Source organism: Bubalus kerabau, chromosome 20 (assembly GCF_029407905.1).
Source record: "Bubalus kerabau isolate K-KA32 ecotype Philippines breed swamp buffalo chromosome 20, PCC_UOA_SB_1v2, whole genome shotgun sequence".
In the NCBI taxonomy this organism is placed as follows: domain Eukaryota; kingdom Metazoa; phylum Chordata; class Mammalia; order Artiodactyla; family Bovidae; genus Bubalus; species Bubalus kerabau.
This window is the reverse complement of record NC_073643.1, coordinates 11,139,025-11,161,561: the sequence shown is the minus strand read 5'-3', so window position 1 is coordinate 11,161,561 and position 22,537 is coordinate 11,139,025. Positions and strand designations below refer to the sequence as shown.

The following is a 22,537-nucleotide window of genomic DNA, read 5'->3' as shown; positions in this document are numbered from 1 at the left end:
ATATATTATATTTTTAGTTATATCATTTTGTTTCAACTTAATCCCACTGTGATAAAAAAGATCACAATGATCCTTTTTGAAACACTTCATGATATATAGAGTGTTTTAAGAAAATGTAAAAAGTCATCATAACCACAGAATTTTAAGCAAGTCAAATTTAGGTAAAAACTTGAATAAGTAGCAAGCTGGTGACAAGGACCTACTCTCAGGAAGAGTCATCAAGCTCTGACTGGGAAGAGGTAACAAAGTCTGTGTCGGTTAAAGTGCCCAGGGCAAAGTCTCAGGAAGGTAAGATGCATCCACGTATCTGAAGGTGTAACTAAAAAGGCTATTATGTGAGCAATTACAATAAATGAATAAAATGGACACCATCATAATCAATTCTAATCACTGGGCCAGAGGAGTCCTTTATCAAAAAGCATTAACCATAGGAACAACAGCTCTATCCAGCTTACAACACACAGATCTACCATCGCCTAACAGAGGTACATACCAATGCCCTTACTCAATTTACTTTGTAAAGACAATTAACAAGCCTGTTCCTCTCAAATACTGAAAATATGGAGTGCATGATTAAATTCCTGGGAGTGTAGCACATAGGTATCTGTGACTGGATTCTGGAGGTAAATCAATCTCAGTCTCTGTCACTAAATTGCCCTGTGCATAGATGTGTTTCACAAGTAACATGGAACAGACCAAATATTGGACAATGAGTGGTTTGAGTGAAAAATCTTCCTTCTCAGCAACATGTATGTGGATTTACTGTTATCAACTTGTGTCCCCAGTCTCTAGCCTTACATGGGTCATGGTTGTTATCCATTTTTCTCACATTTTGTTTTCCCTAGTTGATTACAATTTGTTGCCTATTGACATCTAGCATCCCTTCTTGATTAGCCGGGCTTTATTTCATCATTCTCTACATTTCCAATTGTTCTTTTTTTCTCTTTTAGGATTGTCAGACCTACCTTGTGGTTCACTTCCTCTGAAAGTCCTGGTCTCTATCAGTTCTCTTAACTTTGTTGGCAATTCTTCCAGGGTTTCTTAGAGTTCTTACAGACTTTTTGTAACTTGGAAAATTTTAAAATATTTACCAAGGTAAAGAAATGCTTGCCCAACAATTCATAGCACATTTTACATTTTAATCTCTATTCATTTCAAAACAGTTGATGTATTGAACAAATTGAGTAACACTGAAATGCATGCAGTTCTTAGAGTCGTTTCCTGTCATCTGTTAGTACCAGCATTTGATCACAGGAAGCTAGCATGGTTACTGGGCTGAATGATTATATAAAAACAATGCAGAGCTGAGTTTAGGGACAAAACTCCCTCTCTTTAGAGAGGGAGGAAGGGAGAGAATGATGTAACCTGAAGAAACAATTTCTTTTATTGGATGTCTACTCCCTGAGAAGCACAGAACTAAGTGAGTTATTTCCTTTATCCTCACAATATACTTGAAGTCTAGGTATTGCTTTTCACATATAATGAAGCAGGCTACGGAAGGAATCAAGTTGTTTAAACTTGTTCAAAGTCACCCACCTCATAAGTACATGCTGATCTGCCTGACTCCCAAACTTATTATACAGTGCACTTTATAAGTTCATGTTCTTCTGGCTACAAATAAAGAAGGCTGTTTGAATTTTTCTCAAAGAAAGAAGGGGAAAGAAAAAGTAGTCAGTGGCTGCAGAAGACCATCCAAGGGAGACCCACTGGACAAGGCAATCAAAGTTCTGCATCCTGGAAAAGTACTCCAATGGTGGGTAAAAGCACTGCAGCTGGCTTTGAATGGATGAGTTATGCCCCACATCTTCCTTCCTCCTGTCAGTGCCCTGATATCATACTTGCCAGATGCCTTTTGGTTTAATATGGCTTCTGCTTACCCTCAAGAGGTGTATAATTTGATGGATATGAAAAACTGGGTCAATTCAAAGCCATGAAAACTAAATTAGCTTCCTGGTTTGCTTATGAGCCACTTGGGAGTTCAGTTAAGACAGTCACTTCCTCTGAGTCAGCTCCAGCACCAGGACAACATCAGATTTCCTGACCAGGAAAGCTGAGCTCCAGATCCAGGACTGCAGTGACCCGAATAAGGAAGCATTTGGGAAACTGCCTCAGCAGTTAAAATGTGTCCCCAGACAACATCTCTTTCACTCCTTTTCTCTTCTATTCTTTCCAATCACAAACTAAAGCCTAAACAAGGGCACAAGGCAGATAGGATTTTGACTCATAATATTTTTGGTTTGAGGCTTTGTAGCTCTTCTTTTTATAAGCATCCTTATTACCCTGGAAACTCCTAATAATGATCCATGGAGAAGACTGACATTTTAAAAATATTTATTTGTATTCATTTCTTTGACTGTGCTGGGTCTCAGTTGCGGCTCACAGATCTTCAGTTACGGCGTGTGGGATCCAGTTTCCTGTGTGTGCGCTCAGTCACTCAGTTGTGTCCAGCTCTTTGCAATCCTGTGGACTGCAGCCTGCCAAACTCCTCTGTCCCTGGGATTCTCCAGGCAAGAATACTGGAGTGGTTGCCATTCCCTTCTCCGGGGGATCTTCCATACCCAGGGATCCAACCTGAGTCTCTTGCATCTCCAGCAATGGCAGGCAGATTCTTTACCACTATTGACACCTGAGAAGCCCCTAGTTACCTGACCAGGCATTGAACCCAGGCCCCCTGCATTGGGAGCTTGGAGTCTTAGCCACTGGACCACCAGGGAAGTGTGAAGATTGATATTTAGAGCACGATCTGAATTTTTTAATCTACCTGTTTGGGTTATACTCTTTCATATAATTAAATATGCCTACTGAGCTAATTCCAAGCACTCAACTGTATTCTCACTACAAACCTCCAACTCTTATTTTTGTTTTCTCCTTAATGTATTTTTCTTTGAATTTTAAAGTTCATAATTCCTTCTAAACACTCATTTCATCTTCCTGATAAAACCATGAAACCAAAGGATGGACTATTCTGTCTAGGTTTGCACAGCTGATTTAGCCTGGATGCAAACCCAAGATTTTGGATGCCAAGATTCATCTATATAAAAATATTTCTATTTCCTTCTTGCACACAAAATTATTAAAAAAGAACAGATGTTCTGTGTTAGAATAGGATAAGGGGGCAGTACTCACTGATACAATATATAGTATACAGATTTCATGCTGCTGCTGCTGCTAAGTCGCTTCAGTCGTGTCCGACTCTGTGTGACCCCATAGACGGCAGCCCACCAGGCTCCCCCACCCCTGGGATTCTCCAGGCAAGAACACTGGAGTGGGTTGCCATTTCCTTCTCCAATATGTGAAAGTGAAGTCACTCAGTCGTGTGCGACTCTTCGAGACCCCATGGACTGCAGGCCTACCAGGCTCCTCCGTCCATGGGATTTTCTAGGCAAGAGTATTGGAGTGGCTTGCCATTGCCTTCTCCACTACAGATTTCATACCAATGGATATATTCCATTAGCAAGTCCTGTTGGCTCCACATTTAAAATGTTTCTAGAAGCTGATATGTGGAACTTCCCTGGCAATCCAGTGGCTAAGACTCTGTGTCCCCAGTGCAGGGGGCCCAGTTTTAATCCCTGATCAAGGAACTAGATTCCAAATGCTACAACTAAGAGTTCATATGCCACTACTAAAGATCCCACGTGCTGTAACTAAGACATCATAGACCCAAACAAAGTAAAATTTAAAAAAAAATATTAAAAAAAATAAGTTGATGTGTTCTTGTTATCTTTCCTGTTACAATCTTGGAACAAGCCAATATCACCTCCCATCTGTCTCACTGCCTCCTAATTGGTCCATTAGAGCTGCTGGTTGCTCAACCATTGCCCACTCCCATTTATTCTCAACATAACAGCCAGAGCAGTCTGATAATATCTAAGTCAAAAGGTGATCTCCCTTGAGGTAAAAGCCAAAGACTCTCAAGGGTTTTGAAGACACTACAAGATATGTTACATTCTCTTGCCTTCCTCTCTCTATATTTCTTGGAGTTGGTTGAAAAATATCAAGTGTATTTCCACCACAGAGTCTTTGTATTCACTCTTCCTTCTGGAATAGTCTTCTCCCAGACCTCCTCCCATCTCCTTCCTCCTTAAGTATTTTCATTATCCTGTCCTCTGAAATAGCCACTCTGGTGCTAGTGGTAAAGAACGTGCCTGCCAATGCAGGAGATGTAAGAGAGGTGGGTTCGATCCCTGGGTCAGGAAGATCCCCAGGAGCAGGACATGGCAACCCACTCCAGTATTCTTGCCTAGAAAATCCCATGGACAGGGGAGCCTGGCGGGCTACAGTCCATAGGGTTGTAAAGAGTTGGACATGACCAAAGTGACTTAGCGCACATGGTATCAGAGATAAAAAAATGCTGGTTTGGAAACAGAAAGAAGTAGAAAAGAAAAAGTTATAACAAATATGTTGATGTTAGTTGTTCTTGCTTATGAAAGACCAAGAGCCTATTTGAAAACATGGGCAAAGGCTAATGGCAGTTCCATGCTCTGTTTATAAATACCCAGAGTGGAATTTTACTTGGGGGGGGGGGTGGCAGGACTTGCAGAAATGGCCTTTTGGAATACAAAAAAACAATCCTAGGTATGTGCAGAGAAAGCTCTTCAGCTAGGGAAAGATAGTCCTAGAGTTCTTTAGTCTTGTCTGGGCCTGTAACCTCAATCTGGGGTTCATAGACATGTGAGAGACTGAATATGGACTTGTCTGTCTCTGGGATGCCTATGTTAGTCCAACTGAAAGACTCAGGGGGATACATTTGTTTTGAACTGCAGGCAGATTCTTTACCATCTGAGCCACCAGGAAAGCCGCAATACATGTGAAAAGGGAATCTAATCCTCTCCCAGGTTTTGTCTTTCATTTGGGCTATGGTGTCCTGGCTGCTCTGTACTCAACTGTGTATGACAGTGGGGAGAACCCAAGCATGCAGGATATAAACTGCGGAAACCCCTCACGAGGCTACCAACAGGGTATTTTGTTCCGACTCTCCACTCGGTGACTGAATATAGGCTTGAGTGTTAAGCTAAGTGGATTAAAAGAAAAGAGGGGATTTTGCCAAGGGCAATTTGGCTTTCTCTTTGTGTATCAGGCCTGCCTTTACTCTCCAAGCAAAAGGGAAAGAGTTGCCCATTTCACTGTCAGCGCCTTGGTTAGCGCTATGCGGCAACTGGGCGGAGTCGCTGTGCCTTACAGAAAGGAGATGTGCTTCAGATTTGGGCAGCAAATACATCTTCACCGGGAACGATGACCATCCTCCTGTGTCTCTTTCTCTCCGTGAGCTTTCTGTGGGAGCACACACTAGGTTCCACTTTGACCTGAGCGAGGATACCTTGGGAGGCGTGGCTGGGGTTCCTCACACTGAGATTCAGCGCTTCTGTTTGTTTTTGTGTGTGTCCTTTGTTTCTTTAGTTGCTTGTTTTTCCTTCCTTTGTGGTGGGGGTAATGCAGAAAGCGAAGAGGAAAATTTGGAAGGATGGAAGACCCATTTCGGCTTCTGGGTCTTAGACACTGGTCTAATTTTTTCTTTACTCAGCGATCTACACTGGAGAACATGTGGGATTCTGAATCCTAGTATTATGTACTGCTTTTGTGAGAATGTCCGAGGACAAGAGGTGCTTGCCATGAATGATAATGAAATTTAAAAATCACTCTCTAAAAATGCTATTTGTAAATCCTATCAAAATATAAGCCTCAAAATGGAAATATAGGTAACCTCTCACTGTACGTATCACACAGGAGACCAACACAGAATAACGGTAGATGAGATATGGCCCAGTTGTGCATGACCTACGGGTATACTGAACCAAGGACATTCACTTGGCCTTAGGTGACCATGAGGTCTTAGGAATTTTACTCAGTCTGTAAGGTCAAATACAGAAGGGTCCTCCATGACAGTGGGTTACAGGGTGGCCTTGAGAAGCGGTTTAGTTTGCCCCACTTCTATCAAGTTCCTTCCTACATGAGGCTGCAATTCCTTGGGCTCATGGTGCCTCCAGATCTAGCAGACTTGCAGAATGAGAGTTGCTTGGAATCTGTATGATGGAAACTGAGTCACTGGTAAGACTGTTTGATATTTGCCTGGTTTAAGGATTAGAAACAAAACTGCTGATTCATCTTGTTCTCCTGAACAGTGGCCTAAATAACAGGAAGCTTCTGAGAGACTCTACAGACATGAAGCAATGTCTTTCTGGAATGTATCCCTGTGTCTAAAACAGATGTTGCAAGAATATTAAATAGTAAATAGAAACATTCCCGATTATGTTCTTGGTCAAAATGATAGATTATGGAGTCTTGAATCAACATAGACTATTTTATTTTATGTAATCTGAAATTCCAATTGATATAATCTGAAACTCAGAGCAAACTTCCCTTAATCCATTTCAGAAAAAAATCTTAAGTGAAAAAAGCAGTGCATTAACTGGGAAGTGTTGACTCTCCTTTCAGAGAAAAATGTCGGCATAACTAAGAGATTCTACCTTGCAAATGCTCAAACTGAGGACTTGTGCAGCGGAAAGAAATAGGAAAATTAGGGCAACATTAGACCCGAGAGCAGCAGCAGCAGCTAAATCTCCCAAGAGCTGTGAATCCTTAAGCAGAAATGAGCACTGGATTTAAATATTTCAGAGTCAATGACACAGAGAAATATTTAGGGGGAAATTGATTTGTAATGTGAAATTGCCATTGCAATTAACTTTAATCTGAGAGCTAACTTCATGGATTCATCAGAATAAATGGATGAAATAGAATTTTATCCTTAAAGTTCTCTCCCACCATGCCATGAATTGGGCTCTGTTACCTATTAAGTATCTTCATGGTTTTTTTCCTTCATTCTCCCTCCCTTAAAGTTCAGAGTTAAAGTGGTAGTTTTTGTAACTTTTAATTAATTTTTGGGGGGCCACACCAGGTGGTATACCAACTGTTAATTCCTTGACTGGGGATCAAACCCATGCCCCCTGCACTGGAAGTGCAGAGTTTTAACCACTGGACCACCAGGGAAGTCCCAAGTTGTAACTGCCTTTAGCTCAGGTTTTCTGGTACCACTATGCCAATTCCCTCCCTTGACAGGGCACTTGTTTCTTCAACTTTGGCAAAAGTACTATTAAATCAATCATCTAAAGATTACTAATGCTAAATGACTCCCACGTTTCAACCTCAAGAGTTGATTTTTGAATTGCTTGAATTGGTCACACTGCAAAAGAACAAGGTAGTATTATTTCTGCAAAACTGACCTGTTATATCATGGGGTACACACAGATTTACAAACTGTTTAACCTGCTCTTTATTTAATGATCAAATATTAAATTATAGTCTATTTGATGGTGGAAATTTCAAAATGACTTCTGCCGACTCAACGTACAGGTGACTTTCCTCTCTCCATAGCACATGACCTTCATTCTGTTAATAGATTTAGGTACATTCCACGTCTGCACGTCAGCAAGAGGCTCCAGAGTTCTTCTCTACCATCTTCCTTCCTTACAACTCCAAAGTCAACTCAAAGGTCTTCAAGATAAAGCCAGACTCAGACCTGTCATGCCTGTTTCTTATCCTGGATGGAGGTAGGGCGTTTAAATTTGAGAATGGAAGAATTTGGGGACTGAGGTCTTCATAGAGGGGTGAAATCACACAGGAACATCAAACATACGATCAGATATTTTGCACTGTGAAGATTAACTCTCTCTGCCTGTCGCTCTTGAATTTTATGATGCTAGAAGAGAGTCTGGATTCTTCCCAGACTTGAAAAACATGTCAAAAGCCACCCCATCGTTTCCTGAGCCTCAGTGAGGTCCAGGAAAAGGGAAGGGCATGTGAGAGTCGATGAAGCCCCTCTGAGTGACAAGAAAGTTCAGAGACTGGAGTAATAGCCAGCTTGGGAGGCAAGCACGTGGAGGAATCGATGCAGAACCTGCAAAGAGCTCCCGCTTAGGACTTAGGTCCTAAGGAAAAGGATCTGAACTTTCATACCATTCTGAGCACCAGGCACTAGGCCTGGAACATTTTAGACACTCAACAAAGGTCTTTGAAAGAACCACTCAAAAAAAAAAAAACAGCGAGATACATGCAGGCCAAATTCCCATTCAGTACAGACATGAACACTGATCACACTTCTATTTTTTTCTGGCTTCGCATCCTTAGTTCACTATGTCACATGCCATTTGATGAATCTGGGGCTGGGTGGGGCAAAGTGTGAATCTCCTCCCCACAAAATGCGATGATAAAATTATGAATATTAATTCAAGGGCTTAAGAGAATTTTCCAAAGTCCTACTGAAAATGTCACCATCCATGGGGGAAGGGGAGGGTAGCATTTTCTTCATGCTCTGAAAATATTACAGAATGCCTACTTACCAATTTTATTCAAATAAAACATGAATCTTTATGTTCCTCATAGATATATGATCCTAACTTATTCCTCTTATTTTCCACTGTATTAAATTGCTTTGAAACGGTTCATAAGCATTCACAGAGGTTAGATTCACATAGTTATTAAAAAAAAAAATGATGGTACTTCTAAGTGTATTTCTCATCTTTGATCATGAAAGGAAAGCTGCCCAATCCTCTAAACTCCCAATAATCTTGAATGGTTCTAGATTGATCTGACATCTTTCATATTTTTAGGGTATCTTCTAGGGTTGCAATGAATGCCTTAAGATTTTTATAAAGAAGTCCCAGCTGGTGAGAAGAACTAAAACCCAGCAATGGAGCGTATGAATCCACAGGTAATGGATCAGAATGCAGCAGCTCATCACACTCAGACCTAATTTTTGGAAATAGTAGTTGGCAACTTAAGAAGCAGAATGTACTTGCTGTCAGGAAATATCTGCTTACCTAGCCACACAATGGTTGTACAAGTAAACATTGGAAGACAATTAAGCCTTCAGAGATCCAGATCATTTTCAACCAAACTGGGCGTGTTTGACATAATCACAAACTCCTAGGCATGTTGTGACAGAATTCTTAATAGAACAAGAGAGGAACACCCTGAAGTCCCTCAAGTTTGAATGAGGCAGAGGGCAGGAAAGCATCTCCTGAGAATGAGTGTTCTAAATCTGTGAAATGGGTTCACAGGACAAAAAGGCTCTTAATGTTGGCGTTCTGACAGAATCACCTGGGGAGTGAAAATGCACAGAGACCTCAGGTTTTCTTCCCTGCCGGTAATCTGGCATGAGACTGGGAGGAAGGCCTGAACAAGAGGAGGCGAAAAGAACACTTCCTGGGTCTCCCTGTGTGCCTGTTTTGCGTCTCGTATGTTCATATCACACACGAGTCATTTTACCTGGGAGGAAGCATAATTTAATGGTTAAACAGCAACCAGACGGCCTGGGATCAAATGCTGCCGTCCTCACGTAGTTGCAGTGTTACCAGGATGGGATGAGTTCTTTTTTTTTTTTTGTATGTTTTGGTTTTTTTCGCCCTGAGGCATGTGGAATCTTTTCTCCCTGACCAGGGAGCAACCCCACTACTCTGGCACTGGAAAGTGAGGTCTTAATCGCTGAACCTCCATGGATGTGAATTCATAAAATAGGTGAATTTATACAGAGTATCTAAAACAGCACTTGTCACACAGTGACCATCAGGGGCTTGCTGGCAATGACTCTCCGCCAAATTTTACAAATGAGAAAATGGAAGGTTTGGGAGGTTAAGTAGCAGTTCACCCAGGGATGTGCAATGCTGGAGATTTTTAAATGATTCTGGCACATTTATAATTGTTCTGAGGTCCAATCAATACAACCTTGAGGTCGGAGGATGGATTCAGTATTTTTTTTTTTTTAATCTTTTGACCATGTCACACAGCATGTGGGATCTTAGTTCCCTGATCAGGGATCAAACCTGCACCTCTTGCACTGGCAGCCTGGAGTCTTAACCACTGGACTGCCAGGGAAGCCCCAGGATTCACTGTTTTGAGGAGCATGTTGGATTTGGGGTTCTGTGATTAACTTACTGCAAGACTGCAGAGCTGCACCATTTTCAACATTCAAATGAATCCCCACTTCCGAACGTGAAAATAAGTAGCAAAACTAACCTATCAATTATTTTTGTGAAAATCAACTGAATTAATAAGACTAGATGGGTTTTTTGGCTCATGTGCTTCAACCACATATATGCACAGGAAGGAAGCAGGCTAATCATTTATAAATGTTCTGGCTAATGTACAGTGAGAGAGCTGAGGATTTTCAAGATCAGTGCCTCCAATCACCCTTAGCCTGACTTCATTTGCCCAGGAGTTCTCTTGGCACTCGCTGCTCAATTTTGGAAAATTCCGGTCACCACAATGGGCTATAACTAGTGCTGCATATTCTGAATATCAGGTCCTCTGGTTAGCATTCCTGACCAAGTAACTAGACTACTGTAAATATTCTACTCAAATAACCTACCACCATCAGATCCCCTGGAGTAGGAAATGGCAACCCACTCCAGTATTCTTGCCTATAAAATCCCATGGACAGAGGAACCTGGTGGGCTACAATCTATGGAATCGCAAAAGAGGCTGACATGACTGAGTGACTTAGCACACACACACACGTTACCAACAAGTTTTGCCCTGAGCTCGGGGATTCTGGCATTTCCTCCACACTCAAACTCCAGGTTATTGTATCACTCAGATCTGTGTCTTCTCTGAAATGTTCTTCTGATCTAGCTGGTGTTCTGGATTGAAGAACTCAGACCTTCTCTTGCTTACTAGCAACTCTTGCCTGGGATAGAAATCACACTTCTTCCTTGCGTTGGGTGCGTCTCTCTTTGATCTAAGATCAATCCTAAATCAAATTTCCCTGGACAGAGGTGAACACTCAGAATCTATCTGATTCTGTATGATTCAATTAGCTTCAACTCAAGTTAATTCAATACAACTCAGCTACTCTGAGCACCTGCTTTGAGACCAGCCCTACATGGGGCACCATTCTGCCTGACAGACAAAGGATAAAAATGCATACGGAGAAAATGTCACGTATTCATGCAAACTGTCTGCCTCTCCTCTTCTCTCAACTTTAACTTCAAATAAACTCCATCTTTCCATTTTATACTTTTTTTCCCCTAGAACAAGCCATCAGGCTTTTAAGAGTTCTTGTCACATAAAAGGCAAGGCTCTGGTTTGAGATATTACCAGAGATCTGACAACTGCTTTGGAAGCTGAGTTATAGCACTGCTCTCCCATGGGTGCCACGGGCAATTTGATTTCTTTCACGTATGTGTGGGAAGACTGTGTATGTGGGGATTTCGTTTAATAAATGTGATCGTAAGAATTAAACTATATCCGAGTGCATTGAATATCATGTTACATCTCACCTTTTAAACTCTGTTCCTGCTTTGTGGGCAGTGTATCTAAAAAACAGCATGTGCGCACATGCACACCCATCTGTACACACTCCCACATTTACATATGGGGATTTTCGCTTGTAGCTTGCATGCTGGTAAACACAGTGATGCCACCTCTGCCAAATTTCTACACTGCTGACCTGTGATATCACCCTGGCAGTCATCTCCTTGAAGATGGGACTTAGCCACAGACACAGCGGGCTCCATTAAATCTCTTCTTTCCTTTTGCTGGGGGCAGCGAGAGCCCATTAGGAAACACCAGTGATTCTATGTGCTTCTCTGAGCCATCACTTGCTCCTTCAGCTGCTGCCCCCACCCTACCTCGTGGTTCACCCTACCCAGTTCTCTCTCTGGCTGGGGCTGCTGCGTGTGCCCGACTTGGTCAAACATCCCTCATGCACACAGAGGCTGGTGTGACACCCTGGGATTAGGCTGAATTGTACACTGCACTTGTGTACCACTGTCCTTGGTAGTGACCTTCTGATTGCCATCCAGTGAGTGGGAGTTAAGCCCTAAGATGCCAGAGCAAACTCAATTGCAACCTAGAAGGAGTGGTCCGTCACAGAGGGATATTCCACATCAAATACCTTTGGAAAACTCCATACTGAAAACCCCTGTTTTAAAGAATAATGGTTCCCCTGGGCTTTCCTGTTGGTTCAGTCAGTAAAGAATACACCTGCAATGTGGAAGACCTGGGTTCGAGCCCTGACTCAGGAAGATGTCCTGGAGAAGGGAATGGAAACCCACTCCAGCATTATCGCCTGGAGAACCCACGGACAGAGGACCTGGGGGGCTAGAGTCTGTGGGATTGCAAGGAGTCGGACGAGTCACGACTGAGTGACTAATATGTTGACTTTTTAAAAAGCCTATTAAAGGCTCTGATAAGATTTGCTATTAAAAGGCTATTGATCTTTAACTTTGCTTGACATTGTCCTCCAAAATCTTGACCTTGGAACTCTCCACTGTCCTCAGATAGATACCCAAACATGTCTTTGTCAGCTCAGGCTGCAATAAGAGAACAGTATAAACAAGGGGGCTGGAACAACAGACATTGACTTCTCAGTCTGGATGCTGGGAAATCCAGGGTCAAGATGCGGGCAGACTCAGTTTCTGTGGAGGGTCCTCTTCCGGGCTTGTAGATAACTGCCTTCTATAATAAATGTATTCTCATCTGGTGGAGACAGAGTGACTGTAATGCCTCTTAAAAGGGCACTAATCCCATCCCATGGGCCCCATCTCCATGACTTCATCTAACCCTAATTTCTTCCCCAAATCCTCTCCTCCAAAACCACCATGTTTGCCGTTAAGGGCTGTGACATATGAGTTGTGAGGGGACACAAACATTCATTCCATAATGGTATCCATTAACCAAAATTCTATGTTAACAATGCTTGTTGGAATTTTCCTAAAGCACCTTTTCCTTAATATCTTTAGGGGTATATATCACAGTGACTAGAGCAAAGATTCTGGAGTCACCAAAGCTCATGATCCAAAAGACTGACCTTCAGCAAATCTTAAAAATAGTGACTATCTTCTAAGGTCACTGCAACAGTCAAATATATCAAAACAACTCAGAGCTAGACTCCTCATCAGTAGGTAATGAATGCTAATTATTGTGAATTACCTGGGTAGACTATACTTTAGGAAATGCTAAACCAAATTATTCTTACCGGTCATACTTCAGTTTTTTTTTTTTTTTTTTTTCCCTTACTGAGTCAATTTTGGTTTCTCATTTTTAAGCTTCTGCCAAAATGAGTTCTATTATCAATATTAAACCCAGCATTTAATTTCTTTGTCAGCAAGATAGCCAATGCAGCGACCCTCTGTGATCTCAGCTATAAATCTATCAAGCTCTGACTCTGGCTGTGCTGATCCTGGGCAAGAAGCACAGAGCTGAGCTCATGCAGTGTCGCTGGGTTCCTGTCTACTTGGCTTGCATTTTCAGTTGATACTCTTGGCAAAATGGAGGAGGGGATGTCTAGGGCTCTGGACAACCCTGAGAAGCTTGAATCTTGCTGCCCTGAGATAAAGGGTAAGGAGACATGAGGCTTGTTGGGTCTGTTGTCTTATAAGCCCCTGTCTCTGGGGAGTGATTAGCAGAACAATGCATGGCTGCTTTGAGGGAAGATAATCCGGAATCCCTAACTGAGACAGCCCAGAACTTGTTGCAAAAGTAATAAAAACAAAAAGCAAACAAACAAGCCCCCTCCTCTCCCCCCCTCCCCCACCAAAAGAAAACCCTTGCAAATAATCAAAGCAAGCAAAAGACTCCCATTTTAGAAAGGGTGGTGTGCACATGTGCTCAGTTGCATCTGAATCTTTGTGGTCCCATGGACTGTAGCTTGCCATGCTCCTTTGTCCTTGGGATTTTCCAGGCAAGAATACTGCAGTGGGTTGTCATTTCCTCCTCCAGGGGATCTTCCTGACCCAGGGATCCAACCTGCACCTCCTTCATCTCCTGCATTGGAAGGCTGATTCTTTACCACTGTGCCACCTGGGAAGCCCCTTAGAAATGGTGAAAGGAGGGACAAATTAGGAGATCGGGACTGACATATACTCACTGCTGCTGCTGCTGCTGCTAAGTCGCTTCAGTCGTGTCCAACTCTGTGACCCCATAGACGGCAGTCCACCAGGCTCCCCCATCCCTGGGTTTCTCCAGGCAAGAACACTGGAGTGGGTTGCCATTTCCTTCTCCAATATACTCACTACTATATATAAAACAGATAACTAATAAGGACCTACTGTACAGCACAGTAGGGAACTCTACTCAATACTCTGTAATGACCTATATGGAAACAGAATCTAAAAAAGAGTGGAGATATATGTATACACACACATATGCGCGCACACACACACATACACAATTGACTCACTTTGCTGCACAGCAGAAACTAACATAACATTGTAAATCAACTATACTATAATTAAAAAAAAAAAAGCTTCCCAGTGTAAACTCTGGGTTTGCTGCTAGACTAGACTTCAGTCGTGTCCGACTCTGTGTGACCCCATAGATGGCAGCCCACCAGGCTCCCCCGTCCCTGGGATTCTCCAGGCAAGAACACTGGAGTGGGTTGCCATTTCCTTCTCCAATGCATGAAAGTGAAAATTGAAAGTGAAGTCGCTCAGTCGTGTCTGACTCTTATCGACTCCATGGACTGCAGCATACCAGGCTCCTCGGTCCATGGGATTTTCCAGGCAAGAGTACTAGAGTGGGGTGCCATTAGTCCTTAATTTCTGCCTGGAGATTTTCAATGTCATGGAAAATTATGAGGTTCTTCTACTGCCAGGGCACGTAAGAGCCAACGGGAGAGGTCCCACCTATTCTTAGAATAATTCTGGTATCTGCTAGCTGAAGGAAGATTTAGATTGACGTTACACTAGATGAAAAATGAGACTGAACATATAAAAGGAGAAAGTGGGATGGCAAGGCCTGGATTGGGTGAGTCAAGTGAGGCAGTCGCCTTAGGTATAAAATTTAAGAGTGCAAAGAAAACAATAAACAAGGGCTTCCCTAGTGGTCCCATGGTTAAGAATCTTCCTTCAGATGCACAGGATGTGGGATCAATCCCTAGTTGGGGAACTAAGATCCTTCATGCCACAGGGCAACTAAGCCTGTGTGCCTCAACAAAGACCAGGGATGCCAAATGAGAAAAATAAAGTAAATAATTTTAATGTAATATTTTAAAGCATAACAATTAATGCAAAAAATTTATGTTACAACACATATCAAAATTTTAAGTTAAGATCAGCATTACTGAAATTTGCTTTTGTCTTGAACTCTGACTCAACACACCCCTGTGGGCTTCAGTAGGAATATGTGAGTAATAAGGAAAAGTTAGGTCAGCAAGGAAAATGAATCAACAGTTTCCATTAGATTCTCTTTTCATACTGTTCATGAGGTTCTCAAGGCAAGAATACTGAAGTGGTTTGCCATTCTCTTTTCCAATGGACCACATTTTGTCAGAACTCTCCAGCATGACCCGTCTGTTTTGGGTGGCCCTATACAGCATGGCTCATAGTTTCATTGAGTTAGACAAGGCTGTGGTCCATGTGATCAGTTTGGTTAGGGTTAGCTTTCTGTGACTATGGTTTTTATTCTGTCTGCTTTCTGATGGATAAGGATAAGAGGCTTTTGCTATAATGCTCATTAAAATAAACATAGTACACAGAAAATAAAATTTCTGTGTTAAAATCAATGGGGTTGTGGTTTATTTAAAATTTCCTTTTCCAGATTTTCAATGATATACCTTTTGTTATTCAAATAAAAGGGGAAACTTCACTGAAGAAAACTGTCAGTCTTTCCAAAATAAAGCTCCAATACTTTGCTCCAATAAGGCTCCAATACTGAAGCTCCAATCCTTTGGCTACCTGATGCAAAGAGCTGACTCATTGGAAAAGACCCTGATGCTGGGAAAGATTGATGGCATGAGGAGAAGGGGACGACAGAGGATGAGATGGCTAGATGACATCATCAACTTGATGGACATGAATTTGAGCAAGCTCCAGGAGTTGGTGATGGACAGGGAAGCCTGGTATGCTGCATCCATGGGGTCCAAAGTCAGACACGACTGAGCAACTGAACTGATCAGACTCTCTTACATGTCTCAAGCTTGACAAAATTTAATCTGTATCTAACAGCAAAGACAGTAACTGAACATCTTTTCAATTGTCTTAAGACAAGACCAAGATTTCCATAAGTGAAGAGAGGATTTGGGACAGAGAGATTTACAGGATTTTGGGGGGATTTACAGGACGGATACTTGTTATTTATTTTTTACTATAGAATTTTATATTTTTATCACTATTTGATTGCTAGGGAAACTGAGCTTGGAAAACAAACTGCAAACTAAAAGCTAATATAGGGAGAGAGGTAAAATTTACAATAGGCCTGCTTTGCTCCAAAACTCTTTTTTCCCCTCCATATTTGTGCCCTGTTTATTTGTAAGGAGACAAAAGCACTAATTTCTGCCACTTTTATTAGGGCATAATGTACATAAAGTACATTTACTACAAAAACACTATGGAAATATAAAGTTCATTTATTCTTTTATTCATTCATTAGCTATTTACTGAATACCAGGAAGTCAACTATTTTGATGTGAAATACTGAAGAGGACAAAAAAATAAAAAGAGCCTGATATTTGGTCTTAAAATTTTCATAGATTTGCAGGCTTTAAACACTTGACTTAAGAGTTCTCAATTCTTGTACTTCATATCAGAAATGAAAATGGAGCTGATTTATTTTCCTGGTATATACTGTCTGGAATTGCTTATGAAGGTAGATCAATTAGTCTCTAGGTAATTGTCCAAATTTCTGCTTCTCCCCTGCTGTTAGAAATTTGGCCCACAGGTCCAAATAAAGCATCTTACTTAAGAAGGTCCTCCTTTTTCTCTCTTGGTTCCTCAGCTTACTGAATATAGGAAGATGTGCACAGGGAGGGAGACTTGATATTCGGCAGCAGTGTTTCTTGAATGAGTGCACACACTTCATTCTCGACCTCAAGGCAACTGGACATTGAATCCTGGTGTCAGAAGAAGAGCACTGTGTTCCCCGAGCCTGTTGTAAGTTCAAGGGCATGGCAGAATTCCGAGAAATGCTGCTTCAGATCTTCAGTTGGATAACTTAAATATATTTAATGACATATGCCAGCACATTTGAAGTGTGGGATTTCATAGTGAATATTGCTGGTAGGTAGTTTATTATTTATTAATCTAATGACTTAAAATTCACGATAAAAGCCTTAGTACAAGAGATTGTCTAGCTTTGCCCGAATAATTACTAATGGGCTGTTAATAGCTGTTACACTGGTCACAGGTCTATTAAACTATGTAGACCGAAATTGCTTTGGTGACCTCAGGTGAGCAGCTCTCTGGGAATGGAGATACACTTGAGCAAGCAGAAGCAAAATCACAGTGCTCAGATAGGTTCTCTTAAATACAATATCTCCCTTGATAGAAGTGCTCAAATGAAGATCAAAGTTTATATGAGAGTCTGGACCTTGATGTACTTTTGGGAATGTACTGTGAGAGTAAGTACCACAATACCGCAGGTGGTGCAGTGGTAAACACGACTGCCAATGCAGGAGATGCAAGAGACGTGGGTTTAATCCCTGGGTCTGGAAGATCCCCTGGAGAAGGAAATGATAACCCACTCTAGTATTCTTGCCTGGAAAATCCCATGAACAGAGGAGCCTGGCAGGCCACTGGGTTGCAAAGAGTCAGACAAGACTGAGCGACTGAGCACACACAATCAAAGCACTGGCATCAACATCAGATAATCTACCTCTAAATCCCCACTTCTTCACTTCCAAGACCGTCTGCTACAACCCTGGGCAAGCAACCTGACCTCTCTGAGACTGGCTGTCCTCATGAAAAATATAGGTATTATATCAAACACACAGTGTCTAGAGACCTAAATGAGACCATACGTGTGTGATGGAAACATATTAATGAGGAATTATTCAGAGATGTCCTTTGATTTACCGAACAGAAAGTTTTAGTTGTTAATCCAATTTCTATAGAGTGCATCTTTGCTAGAGAAGCCTTTTGCAATGCAGAAGAAACTGAAAAGAATTGGACCTAAGACTCAGGAAGAAGATGGGAAGGACTCAGCAAAGGAGTTAAGTCAATTAGTAAATAAATAAATAACCTAGGGGTGGGAGAAAATTGTTAGAAGGAGAGTCTGGAGACTATGGGGAGTAAGAGCTGAGGAAGTGAGAAATGGAGATATAAGAAGCTCCCAAGTGTGCCCTTTGAGAGACTGAAATAAAGAATTTGGTTTTTCATTTCACTTTGTTTTATTTTAGACTTTTTGAATTTTGAACTTTTGCCTATGACCTACTTAAGGAAACTATCCAGGGGTCCTAGGTTTCGAATGCTTATATGTGCAGAGTGATTATTATGGAATACGGCACAGAGGAAGTAATGAATGAATTAGAACATATATAATAATAATACCTACAAAAGCAATGAAGAGGATGATGATAATTATAATCACCATCATTGCATCTGAAGTGAAATTTCTATCATTAAAAATTCACGATTGGAGATGTAGGAGAAATGATACTTAGTTATTCCTGTCTTCTGTAGAAATATATTTAATTAGAAAAAACACTGGAGGAACTTTCCATATTTGATGAGATGGTAAAATTAACATAGGCTACTGGTCTTCTCCCCGAAAATCAACCCTAGAGAAAGTAGGGAAATCAAAGGCTAAGAGGCTTTGGGGAAAATATGGAGCCATCTTCATGCTGTGTGTGTGTGTTAGAGTGGGCTATGGACTTAGGCGGTGGAGAAGTCAGGCATTTAAGGAGTTATTTCCTGATCTTTTCCTACAGAAACTACATTGTCCAGGCTGTCGGAGTGGCCATTATGAAAGAAGCACAAATTAACTATTGGAGTGGAGAGTTGATAAAAACAACTCTTGAGTATCCATTATTTTAGCCCTTACCTGCCAATTTGCCATGGCTAAAGGATTACAGCTATGGACAAATACTTCTTCACGATACATCTTTTTCCCTAAAAATTTTAAGGTGATTTCCTGACTGACAGAATTGCCTATGACTATTGACTATATAGTCAATAGTCCATGTTATTCCATGGAGGAATATCCATGTTATTCCATGGTGTCTTGGGCTCAAAGCTTGTCCTTTGCTGGGACAAGCAAGGACAACAGCAGGTCCAGAACTTAGACCTATCACATCACACATTGTATGGAGCCAGTAGCCCAGGTCACAATGACTACACGCCTGAACGTTACAGACACATTGCAAAAAAAGAAAATCAAATAGATGACTATTTAAAATAGAGACAATAAATATGCCTCCTAAGGGGAAAATACTGGTAACATGAAGTCAAGAAGTATTGATACTATGTATAAAATAGATAACTAATGAGGATATGCTGTATAGCACAGGAAACACAATTTAATGCACTGTGGTGACTTGAATGGGAAGGAAGTCCAAAAGGGAGGGGGATATGTGTATATATATGACTGATTCATTTTGCTATACAGTAGAAACCAACACAACACTGTAAAGCAACTATATTCCAATAAAAGTAACTTAAAAGAATTAAACAAGTAGAAATAATTTGGTATCAAATACTTAGCAAATAAAATAGAACAGTCAACAGATGGTGTAAATACCAGAAAGACACAGATGCAACTTTGGTTATTATAGTGAGAGACAAGATGAAAGAAGATAGCAGTTCATGATAAAAGGAAAGCCAGGGAGAATCGAAGTAGAAGTGCCAAAAACTAAATAATGTTCTGGGAGCCAAAAAATGGAAGGTAGAAAATATTTGATCAAAATAAAATTTCCCATAAGTAAAGAAACATAAAAAAAAGGAAGATTCAAGTGACTCTGGGATACTCAGATCAGATCAGATCAGTCGCTCAGTTGTGTCTGACTCTTTCCAACCCCATGAATTGCAGCACGCCAGGCCTCCCTGTCCATCCCCAACTCCCGGAGTTCACTGAGACTCAGTCCATCGAGTCAGTGATGCCATTCAGCCATCTTATCCCCTGTCGTCCCCTTCTCCTCTTGCCCCCAATCCCTCCCAGCATCAGAGTCTTTTCCAATGAGTCAACTCTTCGCATGAGGTGGCCAAAGTACTGGAGTTTCAGCTTTAGCAAATAAGGAGAAATCCACACTTCAACATAATGAAGCAAAATCCCAGAATAAAGACAAAAAGTATACTCTACAAGCTTTCTGAAAAGGTGCAGATCAAGTACCAAGAAACGGAAGTTAGATAGGTGTCATATTTTTTAACAGAGCCCCTGTGCTCTGCCACCTACCCTGCCTGCCCTCTCTGGTCACTATTTTGCAGTGTCAGTTACTCTTGACTCTGAGCTGATTTTAGTGACTTACAACCAATGAAATGTGGCAGAGGTGACACTGTTTCTTCCAACACTAAGTCAAAAGAAGTCCAGCAGCTTCTGTTTTGATGATGCTCCAGATCCTCCCTTTCCAAAGCCAGTTCCCATAGAAACTCCATCCCCATGGAGGAGCTCTGGACAGGAGTTCCAGGTAAGCCAAGCCTTCTAGAAACCCCTCTCAAGGCACCAAATTATGAGTGAAGAACCCAGCTTGGACCCCTCAGCCCCAGATCTTCCAGCCCCCAGCTGCTAGGGGCATCCCCAGTTACTGGGGTCATCTCTAGCCGTTAGGGTCATCTCCAGCCCTTAGGGTCATCTCCAGCCCTTAGACTCATCCCCGGTCATTAGAGTCATCCCCAGATGCTAGGGTCATCCCAACTGAGGCTCCAGACACTATGGGACAGAAAAGAGCTGCCTTCACTGTATTTTCTTGAATTCCTGACCTATAGAGTCCATAAGCATAAATTTTTAAATGATTTTTTTTGTCACTGTGTTTTAAGATTGTTACACAGGAACAGATAACTGGGACACCTGGAGTATTCTTAGCAGATGCCAAGAAACTCAAGTAGGCCTACTCTATTTCATTCCTATATTCATTTATTTACCCCTCCAAATATTTATTAATTATGTGCTATTTGTCAAATGCTGTCCAAAGTGCAAGGATAAAATGTTGTGCATTACTGAGCTCATAAACAGCACAGTCATTTCTCAATTTGAGGGAAATAGTTTGACTCAGAGATGCAGCCTCTCATAGTATATACACAGTGTCACACACACACACACACACAAACACACACAGATACACAATGACACACTCACATACAGTTAATACAGTATTGCATGTCATAGAGTCATAAATGAAAGAAATGAAATTTAATGAAAAAGTGAAAATACGTGAACATCGGAATGCCTCTCTACTCTCTCAGAGGTCCTATTTTAGGGCCTTTTTACCAATCTAAAATTATTTTCATAAAAGAACTAGTGACACTCATACCCCTGCACACAAGCTTCTGTGAGCACACACATATGCACACAATACATATAAATCTTACCTTCCTATGTATGTTATACACAATGAGCTAACCACTTTCTTTGAACAAAAATAAAGTTCTTGATCAAGAGGAGGTAATTACATAATGATACTAATGAAGGTGATATTTTTTTTCTTTACAACATCATATTCAAGCCCAACCATGGAGAACTCCAAAAGCAAATTCTATAAATTACTGAGATTCTAAGCATTCTGGAGCTGACATCAACCTCTGCACTTGCTGAGTCCAATCTCCTTATTTTACAGCTGGAACGATGAAGCCCCAGCAGGCAGTGCGACCAGATGGGTCATGCTATCGGCCGTGGTGCCGAGCAAGCTAAACTCTGTGAGGTCGGCTGAGGTCCCATGTAACCTGGAGGAATCCTGGCATGGATTTCAAATCCTCCTCTCCATTCTGGCACCAATTCTGGTACCCATATGTCTCTGCATACATAGAAGCCGAGGCAGAGAAACGCACGAGGATTGCCAAGGTCCTAGAATCCTGAAAATAGTTGCTATACCCTGTTGCCATGACAACCCACTTAGGAAAGTACCTAGGTGCCAGACTTAGATTTTTTTTTTTCTTTCTGGGTCCCAGAGGACTACCAGAATGAGATGATAACTCTTTTATTGCTACCTAGAGAGAAGCCTTTCTGCCCTGTGTAGCTTCCTCTGGCAGATCAGCACCCCAGGGATGGCGGCTGATGCAACTCTAGCTGGTTTTATTTTCTTGGGAGACAAAGGTCTCTGACGATGGTTGTGTCTTGAAAAATAAGGGGCCTCTATAAGCTAACACATCTATGGAAACTTGTGATTTTTTTCAGCCCCAACTTTCACCGCATTTTTGAGGCTCCCTGCTTTATTTCTCTCTACTTGTTTTCCACCAGAGCATCTGTTCCTTCCTGCAGAGGAAACATTTGTGCTGTTCAAATGGTTGGACTATGAGTCACATATTAAGCATGAGGTACTTTTCTGAATGATGCTGAGCAAGGCCTTAATTAAAAGGGAGGAAGAAGTTCTGGTGAGTGGGAGCAAGGTTGAGGTGTTGAGAGCCATGCAAAGTGCCAGCCTCTCCCTGGGGATCACTTGCTCCTTCTGGCAGGAAAGCATCATCCATCCACATTTAGGATGTGAATATCCTCTGTGAATTCCCAGGACTGCAACAGGATGTTCCCAGAACCATGTACCTGAATGGTGGGATATCATAATGATCACCAACATTCACATTGCGCTTCCTATGTGTTAGACACTATTTTTAGCACTTTTGTATTTTAACCCTCTAAATCCTTACAGTGACTCAATGAGGTAGGTACTAGAGAGGTAATATTT

General features: G+C 41.6%; 1 long non-coding RNA gene across 2 annotated transcripts in view; it reads right to left on the bottom strand.

Moving 5' to 3' along the window:
* LOC129634750 (uncharacterized) overlaps window positions 1–22,537 on the bottom strand; it is a 307,884-nt gene that overhangs the window by 6,380 nt on the left and 278,967 nt on the right. The gene's annotated exons all lie outside the window — the stretch shown is intronic.